The sequence below is a fragment of the Ovis aries genome, chromosome 15 (assembly GCF_016772045.2).
Source record: "Ovis aries strain OAR_USU_Benz2616 breed Rambouillet chromosome 15, ARS-UI_Ramb_v3.0, whole genome shotgun sequence".
In the NCBI taxonomy this organism is placed as follows: Eukaryota; Metazoa; Chordata; class Mammalia; order Artiodactyla; family Bovidae; genus Ovis; species Ovis aries.
The window spans coordinates 33756215-33772090 of NC_056068.1; the positions used below are offsets into that span (position 1 = coordinate 33756215).

At 42.8% G+C, this 15876-nt stretch overlaps 1 non-coding gene across 1 annotated transcript; it reads right to left on the reverse strand.

Annotated features, from left to right (window-relative positions):
• Positions 1-11296: 11296 nt before the first annotated feature.
• On the reverse strand, positions 11297-11403 carry LOC114118599 (U6 spliceosomal RNA). Its single transcript, XR_003591838.1, has one exon. It is a non-coding gene; the product is annotated as a U6 spliceosomal RNA (small nuclear RNA).
• Between the last annotated feature and the right edge of the window lie 4473 nt (positions 11404-15876).

Consider the following 15876-nt stretch of genomic DNA (forward strand, 5'->3'; position numbering starts at 1 on the left):
ACAGTCTTCTTTTTTTTTTTTTAATTCTTATTGATGCATTTGGCTGTGGTAGCTCTTAGTTGCCATACGCGGGGTCTTCTTTGTGGCAAGGGGAATCTTTGTGGACTCAGTAGCATCTTACTTTGCAGCACAAGGACTCTCTCTAGTTGTGACGGGTGGGCTTAGTTGCTCTGTGGCCTGTGGGATCTTAGTTTCCTGACCAGGGATGGAACCCATGTACCCTGCATTGCAAGGTGGAGTCTTCAACCCCCTCTGTGATTTTTTTCTGTTTTTTGAAGATGCATACTTCTTCCTCTGCCCCACCCCATGACTCATGTCTCCTACAGGATAGATATGATATGCGCTGTCCCTTCCACAGGTTGTTAGTGATGGGGTGGGGAGGGGGAGTCATTGTTCTTTGACCAAGTAGAGGTCAGTCTCTTGACCACTTTGCACAACCCCGTCTATAAACTCCCTCCTGGTTTCACCTTTTCCCCACTTAATTCTCTGAGCCTTTACTCAGCCACTGTCCTCCCGTGCTCATTGCCCTTTTATTGAACCCACTTTGAAGCCTGGCTTTGCTCACAGGGAGCATTTCAAATTTCCTTTATTCCACTGTCCTCAAACCCATGGTCCCACCACTTTCCCCAGTTTATCTCAGCGGGTGACTCCTTAGTACTACTTTAAAAATAAAACAACAGTCATGGGACTTCCTTGGTGGTGTAATGGTTGAGACTTTGCCTTCCAGTGCAGAGGGTGCAGGTTTGGTCCCTGCTCAGAGAGCTAAGATTATGCATCACAGCCAAAAAATCCAAAACATAAAAACAGAAGCAATATCATAACAAACACAATAAAGGCTTTAAAAATGGTCCACATTAAAAAAAAAAATCTTAAAAAACCCCACAAAAACCAGCAGTCATGAAATGAGGAATCTTTCAACTTCTTAACCCCGTATCAAGGAGCTCTATTCATTCTCCTTCCTGCCTTGTTAAGGTTCCTGTCTCTCATCTCAAGCTAATTACACCATCAGTGTTTCAGATCGCATCCTCTCCTGCTTTCTCAGACCTTGTTTCCTCTATTTTCCCTTATATGCCTGACCTTTTGTTCCTGTACTGAAATTGTTCTTGTCAAGATTACTGAATTCTTCCTTGGCATCTTGACTTAATTAATTCTCTTATAAAATATTTACAAAGCACCTATGGTGTTCCAGACACACTGCATATTGTGCAGTGTGGATTCATCAGGGAAAGAGGCAGGTGCGATCAACGTGTGTATATGGGGCTGGGGGAGATGAGGAAATAATTAACAAAGGAGCAAGTCGATCTGTAAAATGTTGGGAGCTGAGTGATAAGTGCTGAGAGGAGAAATGAATCAGGGTCAGACCAGGTAAGACCTCTGAGGAGGTGGCATGTGAGTTGGGATCTGAATGAAGTGAGAGGCTGGACTGTGCTTGGATACTGGGAATAGTGAAGACACTGAATGACCCAGAGTTAGGAAAGAGTGTGGGATATTTGAGAAACGACACTGAGACCCATGTGGTTGGGCCAGAGTGAGTAAGTTACAAGGGTAGCAGAGGAGATTGGACGAAGAGGCAAGTACCAGATCACATGCTGGTGACCTTAGAAACACATTTTTGTTTTAGCTTCCAGACTTTTCTCCCACTTTTCTTGCATCTCCCACTTACTCCCTTGCAGATCCTCTTTTTCTGCCTGTCCTTTATGTGTTGTGAGTTCGACAAGATTCCATCCTAAGTCACCCCTTCTTCTCTCTGGACAGTTTGTCCCTGGACAGGGCATACAGAGCAGCCCCTTAATAAAGGTTGTTTGATTCTGGTTACTTTGAGTTCCGTATTCATTCTGGTTAACTCTTCTCAGATTAAACTCTATAATTGTCTATAGATCAAATACAATCTGGCCGAGGAAGGCTCGTCATGGGGCTCTCTCCTCGTTTATTTTTAGGTTCTGTAATTCTATAAATGTAACCTAAATATGTGTCTTAGTCATTGCTGTAGCCCTGATGCTTAGTATCGTGCCTGAGTGATTGTTGAGTAAATTTAGTACAAGACAGGTAGACTCATTCCTCGGCAGCTGGTCCACATGATTGACTCATAGTGAATGTTATTCTTACCACACTCTTATGCTCCTGGAATGAATTTTCAGACCTTCAGAGACTGTCTATGAGTCTGTTACATTGTCTTGTTATACTTGGCTCCTTGTTCCTGAATTTCAAGCTTCTCAAGCATTTGGTTTCAGCAGTGAATAGCTTTCCCTCAAGGGTTTTCTATCATTTTTGATTTTGACAAGAATGCCTTGCATATTTTCAATTCAGCCATTGATAAGATGGTTGAACAGGATGAGGTCAGAGACATGGAGAGCCCTCCAAATAATGGGATAATTCCTTTTTTTATATATTGTATTTATTTATTTGGCTGCTCTGGGTCTTCGTTGCAGCAAGTGGAGTCTTCCATCTTCATTGTGGCATGCGGGATCTTTAGTTGCTGCATGCGAAATCTAGTTCCCCAACCAAGGATCAAACCCAGGGCCTCTGCCTTGGGAGTGTGTAATCTTAACCACTAGACCACCAGGGAAGTCCCAAATGGGATAGTTTCTAAACTCTGCTCAGTGACTAATAAATATGCTTTTTGAATAATGGGATCATTTAATTTGGGGTTTCCCTGGTGACTTAGACGGTAAAGAATCTGCCTGCAAAGGAGGCAGCCTGGTTGCCTGCAACCAAGAGGTTGCAAAGAGTCAGACACAATTGAGTGACTTTCACTTTTTCACACTTTAATTTGGATGCTGTTAGTAAAAAGGATGCTGAAGGTCACCGGTGGGGCCTGCTTATTTCACAGACGAGGAAACCAAGACTGTTAGGTAAATTCACCAACATCACTTGGTGTTAAGTGAAGGAGAAACTAGGAGCAGAACCCATCCACATGCCAGTTACTCTAGGTTTCTACATGCAATTTGTTTTTATCCTTTGCTTTTTATTTTTATGATCTCCTGTTTGTTGGCACATAATAAATTACCCCAAACCTTGCAGGGTAAAGTGGTAATAAACATTTTTTATCTCACACATTTTTTGTGAGTCAGAAAGTCAGGAGCTTGGCAGGGTGGTTTGGCTGAGCACCTCTCATGAGATTATACTCAGATGGCAGCTGGGGCCCTAAGCATCTGAAGTGCTGGCTGGAGCTGGAGGCCTCAGTGCCAGAGTGGCTCACGCAGAGGGCTGGTGAATTTGCGAATTCATGCTGGAGATGGCAGATCTCAGTCCCTAATCACATGAACATTTCCACAGGGCTGTTTTGGGGGTCTTTACAACATGGCAGCTGGCTTTTTCCAGACTGAGTGATCCAAGAAAGAGAGAGCACAAGGAGGAAGCCACAGCGTCTTTTATGAACTGGCACCAGAAGTCACACCCCATCGTTTCTATGATAGCCTGTTAGTGACACAGTTTCGGCCCTTGTTCAGGTGGAAGGGTGAGGCTCACTGGGGCTAGACCCTTTTTTTGAAGGGGAAAAACAACACTGTTCTCTTATATTGGGTGTTTCTGTGGCTTGATGGGGGCTTCTCAGGGGGCACTAATGGTACAGAGGCCACCTGCTGAAGCAGGAGTTGAGGCTTTCATTCCTGGGTCGAGAAGATCCCTGGGAGGAGAGAATGGCTCCCACCCCAGTGTTCTTGCCTGGAGGATTCCATGGACAGAGGAGCCTGGTGGGCTACAGTCCTTAGCATTGCAAAGAGTCAGACATAACTGAGCAACTTAGCATGTAGGCTGCCTTCTGTGTTTTGCCAGCACCCCAGTAGAGACTCTTTTTACTTTTGCCTCCAATAAAGCTGTAATAGCCTCTGAATGATCATCCTATCCCTATTTAATTTCTTTCCCTATTGAGCGTAAATCCCATCAAAGTACCTGTTGAGACTTGGTAAAATACAATTCTGATAATACCATCCGTATTCAACTCCTTTGCCCTCTGTTTTTAAAAGAGTTTGAAGGTTTCTTGGGGCTTTCCTGGTGGCTCAGCAATAAATAATCCACCTGCCAAAGCAGGAGATGCGTGTTGGATCCCTAGATGGGGAAGATCTCCTAGGGGAGGAAATGGCAACTCACTCTAGTATTCTTACCTGAATATAGACAGAGAAAGCTGGTGGGCTACAGTCCATAGGGTTACAAAAAAGTTGGACACGACTTAGTGACTAAATAACAACGAAGGTTTCTTGTTGCTAAGATGATCATATAAATTCTCATCCAAGCCATAGTACTTTTGAGAGTGAAGCAGGGTGTTCTTAGTAATTATGCATGAAGCAGAGATGAAATGAAAACTGTCCTGAAAAAACCAGACTTCTTGTCATTCCCGTTGCCTCCCAGTTAGGAAGAAGAACCTTATTCTGTCCATTGCTTTTCATCTGTCAACAGCTTTCCCTTTTCATCACTTTCTCTCTCTCAGTGTTGATCGTTCTTCTGCTCCATCCAGTGACACCCAGTCACACCCAGACATAGACTTTCACACCTTCCAGTTTTCGTGTGTACTGTTCCCTCCAAATGGAATTGCCTCTCCACTTCCAACTGACTCCAGCCTCTTCTCAAAGCTGCTAGTGCAACCTCCTCTCAGCACATTATGGGCTTTCATCTCAAAAACCCCATAGTAGGGGAATTCCCTGGTGATCCAGTGGTTAAGACTCCACCTTGCAATGCAGGGAGCGAGGGTTCCATCCCTGGTTGGGGAACCAAGATCCCACATGCCACAGAACAACTAAGCCTGCGTGCCACCACAACTGAGCCCATCCACTCTGGAGCCCGGGCACCACAACCATAGACCCCACATGTTGCAATGAAGATCCCGAATGCTGGAGCCAAGACCAGATGTAGCCAAATAAATACATGTTTTTTAAAAAAGGAGTATCTCGGTGCAAGAGAAGAGGGCGACAGAGGATAAGATGGTTGGATGGCATCACTGACTCAATGGACATGAGTTTGAGCAAACTCAGGGAGACAGTGAAAGACAGGAAAGCCTGGCGTGCTGCAGTTCATGGTGTTGAAAAGTCAGACATGACTTAGCAACTGAAAGCAACTAAGTGCCTGAAGACGAGGACTTTGCTTGAGAGGATGTCTGTCTACCCAGTATCCTGTCAAAATATTTTGTGCATTTTGCTCTGCTTTGGCTAGCAAGGAAAGAAAAAAGCTTTGCTTATTATCTGGCATTATAGGGATAATGATGTCTAATGTTTATTAAGTATTTTGTGTGAACCAGAATCTTTTTTTGCATCGTCTATTTCATATCTACATCAATCCAACAAGCATGGCACTGTTATTATCCCCATTTGATTGATGAACAAGCAAAGATGCAGAGAAGTAAAGCAACTTCCCCAGCATCACTGAACTAATAAAGGATGGAGTTTAGTACCCGAATTCAGAAAGCTACAAAACGCAGCCTTTTTTAACAGACAATGTGTCAAGCATTGTTTAAAACAATCTGTCTTTCCTAATTCAATTAATCTCCATAACAACCATATGAAGCAGATTCTCTTATGTAGATTTTACAGATGAAGAAAAGAGGGCACAGTGAGGTTAAGTAATTTGCCATGGTTTTACCGATGAGGGGAAACTGGCTAAGAACTTGAAGGAGTACTGAGTGAGCTTAGCCCCAGATGGCATAGGAGGCTCTTACTTTCATGCCCAAGATGTTAAAGTAAAGGAGAGCAGAAGATAGCTGGCCATTCCCGTCCGGTGCTTCCCAGGTTCCAAAGGCTTTGTCCTTAAGGTGACCTGGAAGCACCAGGCTCTGCTGTCTCCCTCGGCATTTGTTTGTCCTGGAGGCTTCCTCACACACAGTGGCTCCAGTGGCCGATGGACACGGTGAGTAGTGCCCCAAGGTTTCCACTCTGCAGGGACCAGAAGAACCAAGAGCATGAAGTCGTCAGACTGACGAGCGTGGCTTCTGATGAGAGTGGCTTAGAGTGAAGCCTGGTTGCTTGCTTGATAGGGAAGAGAAAGAGTGGATCAAGTAGGCAGTGTGTCCACTGGGGACACGTCACACTGGGGAGAGCCAGGGGAAGGTTTGAGAAGCTGCACTTTCTATTGCTGTAACCGCCCCCGTCACTAGTGTCCCTGAGGGACCATATTCTTATATTCCTTTTTTTTTTGGCCTAGTGTCCTGTGGGTGGAATGTTAGTTCCCCGACCAGGGATCAAACCTGTGCCCGCTGCAGTGCAAGCTCAGAGTCTTAACCACTGGGCCACCAGGAACCCTTGTTTTCCCTTTTTGAAGGAGAAATCCACCTTCTGGTTTACTTCTGTGTGGAGGTGTGGGGCCCTGTGACCTTGGTACAGGGCTTCACGCCTGACTCTATTCTCCTCTCATTCTGCCCCATGTCTGGAAATTATTTTCCAGTCTGCTCATGGGTCACAGTGTTAGGGACTTCCTAATAGTCAGATGGGCTTCCCTGATGACTCAGCAGGTAAAGACTGCCTGCCAGTGCAGGAGACGCAGGAGACTTGGGTTCAATCCCTAGGTTGAGAAGATCCCCAGGAGAAGGAAATGGCAACCCCACTGCAGTATTCTTGCCTGGGGAAAAAAAAAAAATGAGCAGAGGAGCCTGGTGGGCTACAGTCTGAAGGGTTGCACAGAGTCAGACGTGACTGAGGAGCACCTAGCGCAATAATCAGATAGATAATAATAACAACAGTAGTAATGATAATAATAGTTGAGTGCTTGTTTTGAGCACTTACTGTGTGCCAGATTCTGTGCTGTGAACTCTTACTTGATTGTCACAATGACAAGGCAGAAAATGTTATTTCTACTTAGTAGATGAGGAAAATGAGACGAGAGAGGTTAGCTGAGTTTCCTGGCATCCCAGCCAGGATGTGGCAGTCAGATTCAAGGCCAAGTCTCCAAAGCTCTGCAGCCAGAGCAGCCTTGGCCTTTCTGCCTCTGCCCCCACTTCCTGCCACTTGTGGTCCCACAACCATCCTTATCATCACAACCCATGTCACTTTGCAGATTTAGAATTCCAGAACCCATCCTTCTATCTCTGTCAGGAAGTGAAGGTGATTTTTCTCCTCTCTCGTTAAAAAAAAACAAACCTTAGGAAATTCAGACGGGATGTATGTATACGTATAGCTGATTCACTTTTCTTTATAGTAGAAACTAACGTTGTAAAGCAACTGTGTGTGTGTGTGTGTGTGTGTGTGTGTGTGAGTCGCTCAGTCATGTCCATTTCTTTGTGACCCTTTGGGCTGTAGCTCACCAGCCTCCTCTGTCCATGGGATGCTCCAGGCAAGAATACTGGAGTGGATGGAACCCACATCTCTTGCATTGCAGGCAGATTCTTTACCATCTGAGGCACCTGGGAAGACCCAAAGCAACTATACTCCAATAAAAATTTAAAAACAAACAGAAAAAGAACTCTGCCTGGGGCAGACACTTGCTGTGTTTTTTTTTGTTTGTTTGTTTGTTTTGCTGAACTGGCACCTGGAAGGATGAAATCCTGAGAGTTACCTACCTGTCTATACCTACCTGTCTAAGCATGAGCCAGACAGCAGAAGGTACAGGAAAGTGAGCCCTGATGACATCATCTGTATCCCTTTGCTCAAGCTGCACCTGATATCATGATACTTGCAAACTTGGATCAATAAATTTATTTTCTGCTTTAAAAAATACAGAAACACCTTATTTTGAACTAAAATACAAATACAGGGAATGATCCACAACCAATAGAAGTCGACTGGCTACCTCTGCTCTGTCTCCTGATCCAATCACGGACTCTGCCCACCCTGAGTAACGCCCTGCTGGCTCTTGTTGTGATCACTTCCTGGTGTTTCCTTGTAGTTTTATCTTTTGACGGCAACTCTCCCAACATTCTCGGGTAGTTTTTTTCATTTTAATAAGTCGACACGTCTGTTCCTCTCCAGGTTCACGTTTCATCGGTTTCTCTTCCTTACACTTGATTTTGTGAAGAAGTCGGGGCACACAACCTTGGAGTTTCTGTCTGGATGGTGCTGCCTGCACACTCATAATACTGTTCAGTAGTTCTCTGTCCACTTTATTGCTGGACCCAGAAGTTTGACCTGAATAGGTGTGCTCTGAGTAGATCTTGTTGGCAGGTTCAGCTGCAGGGAGCACCTGGCATCTTTCATGTTTCTGTGATCTTAGTAGTCACTGATGCTCATTGTCTAGATTCATCAACTAATTGGATGTTGCAAACTGCTGATGTCTCATTATTTATTTTTTATGTATTTGTTGCAATACTTTAAAAAAGAGGTGCTTCCCCTTGGTGACTATTTGATTAGTGTTGTAGTGGATATTTTAGATAGAAAAAAAAAGGATAAATATTGACTCTTCATTTATTTGCCAACTTTCAAGATAATTAATTCCTTGAACTACTGAAGGGGACCACTGAAGGTGATCGATTAATTTTTGTTGTTTTAAAAATTGAATCTACCTAAATTAGGAGTTTGGGATTAACATATGCACACTATTATATATAAAATAGACAGACAACAAGGACCTACTGTATAGCACAGGAAACTATACTCAATATCCTGTAACAACCTATAATGGAAAAGAATCTGAAAAAGCATATATGTATATTTTATATATATATATGAGTCACTTTGCTATACCCCTGAAATTAACACAACATTGTAAATTAGCTATACTTTAGTTTTTAAAATGATTAAATTAAAATCTTGTTATGGGGAAATGCCCAATTCCAACAGGAAACTTTTAATTATATTGTACTTAGTTTGGTGGGCTTCCTTGGCAGCTCGGAGAGTAAAGAATCTGCTTGCAGTGCAGGAGACCTGGGTTCGATCCTTGGGTCAGGAAGATCCCCTGGAGAAGGGAATGGCTATCCACTCCAGTATCCTTGCTTAGAGAATTCTGTGGACATACCATGGGGTTGCAAAGAGTTGGACACAACTGAGCAACTTTCACTTATTTGGTAATGATGTATGTCTTCATTGTGAATCTGGGATTTGTAAAGCAGAATGATATTACAATTTTACTTAAACATGTGAAAGTGAAAGTTGCTCAGTCGTGTCCAACTCTTTGCAACTCCATGGACTATACAGTCCATGAAATTCTCTGGGCCAGGATACTGGAGTGGGTAACCTTTCCCTTCTCCAGGGGATCTTCCCAACCCAGGGATTGAACCCAGGTCTCCTAAATTGCAGGTGGATTGTTTACCGGCTGAGCTACAAGGGAAGCCCAGAAATACAGGAGTGGGTAGCGTATTCCTTTTCCATGGGATATTCCTGATCCAGGAATTGAACCAGGGTCTCCTGCATTGCAAGCAGATTCTTTACGAAAGTGTATATATATATATATATCAACATATATATATATATATATATAGTGATAGTATATATCACTATTATATTGCTTTACTAGAGATATAATAAATATTGAGAGGTCATTAAAAAAAAAAACAACCTTATGTTAAAAATGAGGTAACTGAGAACCAGAGGTTAAGTAACTGACTTAACATCTCACAGCACATTGGTGGCAGAGCTGGTAGTTCTCTCCCGCCTCCCAGTTCATTCTAATCTTCCCCTTTCACAAGCAGAACCTAAGTCTTGGAGCCCTAGGCTCCAAAACTGTCTGAGAATATCTGAAAGGGCCAATATATATTCAAAGTGTTGTCCGGCTCCTCTCCTGGCTCTTTGCCTTCAGTATACAGCCCCGCAGCCAGCTTGAGTCTTACTGGGAAGAGACTGGGGCAGCCTGCAGTTTGTGCACGGCTTCTGAGAGGGTGAGTTGCCAGCCCTGGAAATCCCTCCTGGTGTCGTGGGAATGTGCCCAGGTTGCTATGGGGAAGCTTTCAGCCATGGCTGCCGCAAGGCAGCCCCCTGCCAAATCCTGTCTTGCTGATTCTCAGTGGGGAAGTGGGAAGTCAGAGGAGAAGGTTCCAACCTGTCAGTTAGAAGGGAAATAGCTGAGAAACCATCTCCCCATCATGTTAATGATCTCAGCATGAGAGAGAGGGATAAAGAGAGACTACTTGGTAGAGGAGGTCAGGGGAAGAGATGGAGGGAGGGGAGGTGATCAAATGGGGTTAGGAGAAGGAAGGTGATGTGTAACCCTGTGTGCGTGGGAGGCGGAGGCTGCCTGGCTCCTGAAGACTGCTAAGCACTCCATCTGTTCACACCTACTTATGTAGCTGATGACCTCAGACCCACCTACTTGTCCTGCTCTACCCCTTCCCTGCCCTTCTTCCGGTTGCCCCGCCCCCTCCCCCCAGGAATGACAGCAGCAGAGATAAGGACGTGCTGTTTTATGTAAGAATCCAAAATCTCTCCTAACTTGTGGATTAGAGAGCCAGTCAAGGCCAAGGACAAGGCTGCCGCCCATGGCCCTGGTCTGTGTCCTGAAACACACTGGTGTGGTTACTTACTTTGGCTGGAGAGCAGGGTCACTGGGACTGAATTCTTGAAAGTGAAAGGAAACTTGACAGTGGGAGATATTACTGCCTCTACTGAGTCATAAAACTGGGATCTCTGGGCCAAGTGAGCAGGAACCTGCTCACTCTAGTTCTTTTCTGCATGGAAGAAGATTCTGGAGGACTTCAGCCTGCAAAGTCATAATAGGCAAGGTGCTATAGCAGAATGTTTTCATTTTTATTTTTTTTAATTCAAAATTTTTTTAATTTTTATTTTTACTTTATTTTACTTTACAGTACTGTATTGGTTTTGCCATACATTGACATGAATCCGCCACGGGTGTACATGAGTTCCCAATCCTGAACCCCCCTACCATCTCCCACCCCATATCATCTCTCTGGATAATCCCCGTGCACCAGCCCCAAGCATTGTGTATCCTGTATCGAACATAGACTGGCGATTCGTTTCTTACATGATAGTATACATGTTTCAGTGCCATCTCCCAAATCATCCCACCCTCTCCCTCTCCCTCAGAGTCCAAAAGTCCGTTCTATACATCTGTGTCTCTTTTGCTGTCTCGCATACAGGGTTATTGTTACCATCTTTCTAAATTCCATATATATGTGTTAGTATACTGTATTGGTGTTTTTCTTTCTGGCTTACTTCACTCTGTATAATTGGCTCCAGTTTCATCCACCTCATCAGAACTGATTCAAATGTATTCTTTTTAATGGCTGAGTAATACTCCATTGTGTATATGTACCACAGCTTTCTTATCCATTCGTCTGCTGATGGACATCTAGGTTGTTTCCATGTCCTGGCTATTATAAACAGTGCTGCGATGAACACTGGGGTACATGTGTCTCTTTCAATTCTGGTTTCCTCGGTGTGTATGCCCAGCAGTGGGATTGCTGGGTCATATGGCAGTTCTATTTGCAAAAAATATGGAACGCTTCACGAATTTGCGTGTCATCCTTGAGCAGGGGCCATGCTAATCTTCTCTGTATTGTTCCAATTTTAGCATATGTGCTGCCGAAGCGAGCACCAGAATGTTTTTTAAATTGTTAGTTGTGAATTTAGTGAGTTGTGATCAGAATAATATACAAAAAAATGAAATGGAGTAGACAATAGTCCAGGGTACATTAATTACATGGAAAAAGTGGGTATTGTTTCATGAAATTCTTTTTAGTGTTATGTGTGTAATTGTGTGGATGTGTACTGGGTCATGATGTATTTCTTACAGTAAATCACAGCCAAAAACTTGGAACATCATTGTTCTTTTAGAAAATGTCAGGAGTGAAGACTTAGATTCACTGTAGGGTGTGCCAGAAAGTTGCTGTGTGACCTGTGGTCTGTGGTGAGTTGTTTATCTCTCTGATTTTCATTTTCCTCATCTGTGATGTAAATGAAAGAAACCAAATGAAGAGATTAAATCGATGATCTCTATGGTTCCTTCCAGCATCACATTCTATAATTTTTTTTAAGATTCTATGATTTTAAAGATAAATGAGGATTTATTTTGTCTTTAACCATTCTCAAGGAAGGAGATGGCATCCTCTCCAATAAGCAATAATTTCCATTAAAAAGCAGCTCCTTCTCTTTAAGCTTCATTCATTCACCAATTATGTATTGATATGTCTGACACTGCTCTAGATCCCGGAGAGCCAAGTGGGATAAAACACAGAAAGCCCTGTACATGTGATGTTTCCTTAGAAACCTCTGTATCAGAGACTTCCCTGGCAGTGTAGTGGTTAAGACTTTTCCTTCCAATGCAGGGGGTGCGGAACTAAAATCCCACATACCTTGAGGCCAAAAAATCAAAACATTAAAAAAAAAAAAAGAAACAATATTGTAATAAATTCAATAAAATCTTTAAAAATGGCCCAGATCAAAAAATATTTTTTAAAAAGGAAACCTCTGTAGCAGTTGTTTTTTTTTTTCCCACTTACCATACATTAAAATAAAACAAAACTGAAAACCTTTCTTTAGACTTGAGAGGATAATTTGCATTTTTCCAGCAATTGGTTTGAACCCTCAGCTTCTCCTTCCATGAAGTGGGAATGCAATATTGAAATGCTAGGAAATCAAAGTCTAAAGGAGTTCCTGGTTATGTTTTTGTTTGTTTTGAAGGGTGACCTGACCTGATAATCTCAAATAGATAGAAATCTCAGTGTTCCAGACAGGAAATTATTATTTTCCTTGAATGCTTTTCTTTTTTCCTAGGAGCTCTTGAAACCACAGACCATTCACTGAAAGATAATTCATTTTTAAAGGTTGTATTTCAGCTCCTTGACATATTCATCTTTCAGTATAGAGATGAAAAGCCTACTTTGAGGACTTTGGGATTGGGGAGACATCTTTCTGGCCCTTAAGTCAAAACTCTACTTTTGGAGAAGGGGCTGGGTAAAACGTGCAGACTCCTGGCTAAATTCATTGACAAGGAGTACTGGGAACTTTAGAATCTGAAATAATGTTGACCACCAGGGGGCAGTAAGCACCTGGTTTTTCCACACTACCAATGACTGGAGAAGGAAATGGCAACCCACTCCAGTACTCTTGCCTGGAAAATCCCATGGACGGAGGAGCCTGGTGGGCTGCAGTCCATGGGGTCACAAAGAGTCGGCCACGACTGAGTGACTTCACTTTCACTTCACTTCACTTCAATGACTGGCATTCCTGTCTACTTTAGCCTGCAATTACAGGCTGGCAAAATCACCTTTTCAAAATATACCCAGCCAAGTCAGAGCCCCTGAATGCCAGGGCTATAATCAGTCATTTGGCTGACACTCCTGTCTTTCATCTCCCAAAACTGAACATGCAGGGCCATTCACTGATTCAAAAGGTATCTATGGAATCCATTTATGTTCCTAGTACTGCACTAGACTCTGCCAATCCAGCCTTCATCAAGGCAAAGCCTCTGCTCTCCAGGACTCACAGTCTTATGTTTTTCCACGACGAGAGACAAGGGCTTGCTGCCTCCAGGGTGGTTTCGCATGGTCCTGAATCCAAGGTTCTAAAGCTGTTTTCTTATAGTGAGGGGAAGGTTCTAGGTATTAGGATCATAATCTTGACAATTTCAAATGAAAGAATGTACATCTCTGTGAATGAGGTTTAGGAACTGCCTTTGGTATTATAACTAAACTTTGGAACATGAGTTGGAGCTGACTGTAGAGCCTCATTATGAACCCCAAGACAGGAATCACTGTTTTGCTGGGTAACCTTGCAGGACTGATCAATCTTTCTGGACCCAGATTTTCCCAGCTGCTTTCAGAAAAGGCCAGGACACTAACAGAAAACTTTGTGAGATAAAAGAGAATGTGGGCATTACCCCAGTATAAAAACCCAATGGGGATTTTGCCTGCCCTTTTGCTATGTGTTTACAGCTGGTTGTTTAGTTGTATAACTGGTAGCTCGCCCTGCCACTTCTTTTATTTGGTATAGATACAGGTTCTAGGTTATATTAGAACTGTAGTATTGGAGGGTAGTATGGAGGTTCCTCGGAGAAGGCAATGGCACCCCACTCCAGTACTCTTGCCTGGAAAATGCCGTGGATGGAGAAGCCTGGTAGGCTGCAGTCCATGGGGTCGCTGAGGGTCGGACACGACTGAGCGACTTCACTTTGACTTTTCACTTTCGTGCATTGGAGAAGGAAATGGCAACCCACTCCAGTGTTCTTGCCTGGAGAATCCCAGGGACAGGGGAGCCTGGTGGGCTGCCGTCTCTGGGGTCGCACAGAGTCGGACACGGCTGAAGTGACTTAGCATGGAGGTTCCTTTAAGAACTAAAAACTACCATATGACCCAGCAATCCCACTGGGTATATACCCTGAGAAAACCATAATTCAAAAAGACACATGTACCCCAATGCTCCCTGCAGCTCTATTTACAATAGCCAGGACATGGAAGCAACCTAAATGTCCATTGACAAATGAATGAATAAAGACAATGTGGAACATATATAAATGGAATATTACTCGGCCATAAAAAAGAATGAAATTGGGCCATTTCTAATGATGTGGATGAGCCTAGAGTCTGTCATACAGAGTGAAGTAAATAAGAAAGAGAAAAACAAATATCATAACTTAAGTCATGTATCTGGAATCTAGAAAAATAGTACTGATGAACCTATTTGCAGGGCAGGAATAAAGATGCAAATGTAAAGAATGGACTTGTTGGCACAGTGGTGGAAGGAGAGGCTGGAACAAATTCAGACAGTAGCATTGACATATATACACTATCACGTGTGAAGCAGATAGTAGCTCGCAGGGAGCTGCTGCATAGCACGTGGAGCTCAGCTTGGTGCGCTGTGATGACCTAGAAAGGTGGAATGGGGAAGTGAGAGGGAGGCTCGAGAGAGAGGGTGTGTATATGTATATACACTTAGAGCTGATTCATGTTGTACAGCAGAACCTTCACACAACATTGTAAAGCAATTATATTCCAATCAAAAATAAATTTCTAAAAATGCAAAAGAAAAAATGTAATACATGGTCATATATTGATTAAATAAAATGTTTTGGAGAATTTTTTTTTTAAAGCTATTGTATTGGAACACGGAAGGCAATAATTATCCAACCAAGGGATCAGATTTTATTTTATTTTTCACAAATTGAATGAATTGATTGTGTAAATGGATGACATAGCTCACTGCTTTCTTCAAGATAGGATGAAATGAGAATTCTGGGACACACTTATCCCACCCCAAACTTCCTTGGGTAGGTATTTGCCTATAGGTCATGTTGAAAAAGTTTGGCAGGATTCCCTGTGCAACAAGGAATTGATGGATATATAATTATGTAATTAATTATATTGTCTTCCCTGGTGGCTCAGTGGTAAAGAATCCTCCTGCCAATGCAGGAGACTTGGGTTTGATCCCTGGGTTGGAGAGATCCTCTAGGAAAGGGAATGGCAACCCACTCCAGAATTCTTGCCTGGGAAATCCCATGGACTGAGGAGCCCGGAGTGCTACAATCCATGGGGTCACAAAAGAGTCAGAAACAACTGGGCGGCTAAACAACAACACATATAATTATATAATAGTCTGACTATGATTATATATTTGAAATATAACCATAATTATATAATAATTTTATATTTATTATATAATTTAATAATATAATTAAGTGTAATAACTGGAATGTATAGGGAATCTGCTAGGGTGATTTGGACCATCTCTAAATGGTCGCGCATGAATTTCTACAGGATAACCCTGCCTCTGATACTAATGCTGATCTGGCTGGTCACATTTAGATTCTTTTTTCTTTTTATATAACGTTTGCCCTTGTTTTAATTTTTTCTGGTGTTTGCGTGGAGTAATTTTTACCAAAACCCAGAGAAAAAGAAATTTGATTACATAATTTGATGACCTAGGCATTTTTAGGTAGTGAACAGACCTTGGAAGGGGAATTAAGAAGACCCAACATGTCATTGTCTTACCACCTAACTATCAGGTAAGCACTTTCCATAATTATGGTAATTTGGAAGGGGCACACCTGGCTGAAAATTCCACCTTTGCCTCT